This window comes from Mus pahari, chromosome 15 (assembly GCF_900095145.1).
Source record: "Mus pahari chromosome 15, PAHARI_EIJ_v1.1, whole genome shotgun sequence".
NCBI lineage: Eukaryota > Metazoa > Chordata > Mammalia > Rodentia > Muridae > Mus > Mus pahari.
In genome coordinates, this window is record NC_034604.1 from 6226962 (window position 1) to 6231253 (window position 4292).

A 4292-nucleotide genomic window follows, 5' to 3' on the forward strand; every position below is an offset into this window, starting at 1 on the left:
CGCCACCACGCCCGGCTTAACATTTTTTTATTATTATTATTATTTTCTTTATTTACATTTCAAATGCTATCCCGAAAGTTCCCTATACCCCACCCCCACCCCTGCTCCCCTACCCACCCACTCCCACTACTTTCTTCTTAAATCTTAAACAACTTAAATTTAATTGTGACACTATAACTGTCTTGTCTTTAACCCCATCAGATCTGAGAATCAGTAAATATTATTTGAGTATACAGACAGCACAAGGACCTAGCTTCCAAAGTCACAGAAATGACGACAGAGACAGCTTACCCCTGGACAGTCCCTGATAGTCCTTATAGTATGGAGCATCCATCTTCAGCCTTCTAGTCCAGAGCGTCTCACAGACCTTTTGTGGAGCAAGATATATGAAGAACTAGCTTACACTGTCTTGGCAGAGTTTAGTTAGTACTTTATCCTTTCTGGATAGCATTCTGTCTGTAGATAAAGTTAGAGCATTTTCTTTCCCAGTGGCTAGTTTGCCACAGTTGAAGCAACTCCATATGGAGGCCTTTCTATGCCTATCATATTCTTCCAAGTCTTAGGGGGTGCTGTCAGGAACTGACATGTCTCAATTCTAAAAAAATCTTAAATTAATAAAAATATTTTAAATGCCATATTCTGCCAATCTCTGAGATTTTTGAAGACCATCTATCTATTCATAGCATATCTGAACAAGCAAATATTGCCTGTCTCCAGCTACCTATTATCTGTACAACCCCGGGCATACATTTTTGTGATAATGTAGACGAGTATCTGACAAGGCCATGAGCTTAATCGAGTGACTGTTAACTTGCATCACTTAATTATCCTGGACAGTTTGTAATGGCAGCTATTAAAAGGGATGAGACTAAATCTTGTATTTTTAAGTGAGGTGCATAGGCACAATGCTTATCTCAGAGTTGAAACATACATATATCATAACAAAGTTAATCTTAAATTTTTTATCAATATACAAAAATTCATACCAATGAAAAAACCTATATCAGTGAACAAAATTCTGTACCAATGTAACAAAATATAACTTTAATTCTACATCAAAATATAAAGATTTCTACCAATTATGGCTATAAAATGCTTTTAAGAGTAGATTTAATAATCCATCTTTCTTTATCTATTTTCTTATAATATTAATATATTCCCCCTTTTTCTTTTTAACCCTTTACCTAAAAAAGAAAGAAGGATATAGAAGAGGAAAGAAAATATACAAATCAGGCTGGAGATATGGCTCAGTGGTTAAGTGTACTGACTGCTCTTCCAAAGGTCCTGAGTTCAAATCTCAGCAACCACATGGTGGCTCACAATCATCTGTAATGAGATCTGCTGCCCTCTTCTGATGTGTCTGAAGACACCTACAGTGTGCTTGCATACAATAAATGAATAAATCTTTTAAAAAAAGAAAAGAGAAAGACAAATGTCTTTTTTATGAGTTAGATTGATCATATAATCAAACTGCAATATAAATATATAACTATAAATTATAACATAAATCTCCATCCATGCCCTATGAAAGGATGGCGTGGTGACTCTTGAGGACTCTGTAGCCAATAAGATCCATTAGCTGTGTATAGCTGAAGTTCTGGCTAACGACTTTTTTTTTTTGGCTAACGAAATTTTTGTCTCAGCCAGTTTAGGGCTGTTCCCATGTAGAGGCATCAGCAAATCATGTTACCTGTCCTATTTGTTTTTCTTCATTTCTTTTTTCCTATCTGTAGCCAAGCTCTTCAGGAGTCCTTCCTCTACCAAATCTGATCCTTATTACTTTGGAAGAAGTCAAAATCCTTTTCTTCTTTTCTGTTAACACAAATATAGAGTCTCTCTCCCAAAATAGCTTTTCCTTGATCCAGCAACATGAAGTCATCAAAAGTGTAGATTGATTTAATTTAGCAGCCTCTTTTGTATTTAGGTCTGCTTTATGTTGACCTCTCTCTCTTACAACCATAGAACTCATAACCACCTTCACTTTGATAAAGTAAAATAGTGTGAAACAATTAAAACAATTATTATTGTTTATTAAGACAGTGTTTTTCTGTGTACCCCGAGCTGACTTGGATTTGCTCTCTAAAACTAGGCTGGCCTCAGATTCACAAGAAGCCTGTCCATCCTTGTGTTTGTCTTCCAAGTATTGAGATCAAAGGCCTGGATTTGTTTATTTATCTATGTATCCTTGAAAATATTTATATCAATTTCCATTTCTTTCTCTCTTCTTTGGAGGTTAATATATCTGTAGATAAATATATTTCTATCCCCTTTCTATTTATATAAATCAAGTCAATATCCTTTCCTATATTTAGCTTCATTTACATTTCCTCCTATTTATTGTATAAGCATATTCCCAAGCCACCATGTAGTTGCTGAGTTTTTATAGCTTAGGCCATGTGCCATGTGCCAATCCAAGCAATTGCCAATTCTCCCATGGAAACCCACGTATATAGAGACTGGTTGCTCATCTCAGTGTGACACCCATTTTTAAATTAGCTGTCATGAGCTGCTACCCATGAGCTTCTCCCATGGGAACCTCACATTTTGAGGAGACATTTCAGAGTAGCACGAAATTCTACCCCATGTTAGCTCTCATGAGCATAGCTTTTCTTTTTCTGTTGGATAAAAGCAAAACAATTCTGCCCCAACCCCAATTCTTGGTTTTCACATTGACCAGTAGAATATACCTTTCCTAGGGCAACAGAAAAACATTATTCTTCAATTTGAAATTACAACAAAATTATAAACATGCCTTATAAATACACTCGTATTCCCCTTTCTCTTACATAAGTGTAAGATTGATGTGTACCAGAATTTAGAGATCTGTCTTTTATTTTGTCAGCTCAGATACTGTGTCGCCCCTGTGCAACTAAACTGACGTCTGTCCTCAGCTCAGAGCTGTGCTTAGCAACAGTGCAGAGTAACGCCCACGAAGAGCTTAGGCTGGCAGCTATTTAAGCCTGCACTGTAGTTCAAGGACTCTGTTGTTTTGCGTGTTCAGTTTGGGTGCACAGCTATATTTTAGCTCATGTTTTAACCCCTGAAACCACCCTCTGGGATCATGTGCATTTCAGTCTGCATTTCAGTCCTTGTAGGAACCTGAGCAGCTTGGGAAAAAACAACTCACTAAGGAACCATCTCCCCTGCCTTCCTGTGTGCTCACGTTTTTGTTTTTGTTTTTAAACCCAGGGAATGAAAAATCAATTTTGATAGGAGTCAGTTTTTGCCTGTTGGTGGGTGTTGATATGTTGCTAAAAAAATTAATCATAAATCCAAGGTTTCTACCCCTCCTTTGACATTTAATTCCCAGGTAAAACACAAACCTAACCTTTATATTTATAATAAGCTTTAGTCAGCACTAGAGCTATGTTTCATCTGGGCTGCTCTTAAATCCAGTTGGCCAGCCCTCATAGCCATGCTTTCTTGACTCCTAACTCATGCGTCTTTCTCCTCTCTCCACAGTCTTCTCTCCCTCATGGTTCTCCTCTGACCCCAAGCCCATGAACCCCAAGCCCCACCTATCTCAATTGTGCCCAGCTATAGGTTGTAGGCATCTTTATTCACTAATCACAAATAATTTGGGGGCAAGGTCACGTAGCATCACTTGGATCAAGTGTGAACTCTCTTGTCTCTGGGGCAACCAGGCCTTGTGGGTTCACATTTAGCATTACAATACATAGTAACAGACCAAATATGAACATCAAGAATCTGTAAAATTCATCTGCCACCTACTACAGAAGTACTTGCATCTCTAACCGAAAGTGAATGGGGCCTATCAGATGGCTCAGTGGGCAAATGTGCCTGCTGCTGAGTTTGCGGGTCTGAGTTTGATCTCTGGAACCCACTGGAAAAAGAGAGCTGACCCCCCAAAAGTTGTCCTCTGACTTCTAACCAGGTACAAGAACCAAAATATGTATACATGTACACATATACACACACACATAAACACACAAATTAGATGTGAACATGAGTTACTTGCCTTTTTAAATGTAAATTCAAATTCCTCTATAGATCTTAGATAAGTCTAAACCACTAACAAGCTCTCAGAAAATACTGAGACGGTTTAAAAATCACTCATTGTGGAGGAAGGTGTTAAAAAGTGTTTCTTTCTGCCTTTTCACTTTGATTTAATAGGTTACATATATATGCAGACTTTGGTTCCCCCCAAAAAAGAAGCAAGAAAAGAAAGTACAAGACAGCACTTTTAAAAAAGATTCATTTTCTTGTGTATAAATAAATGCCTTTGCCTAAAGAACAGTGTGTGTGTGTGTGTGTGTGTGTGTGTGTGTGTG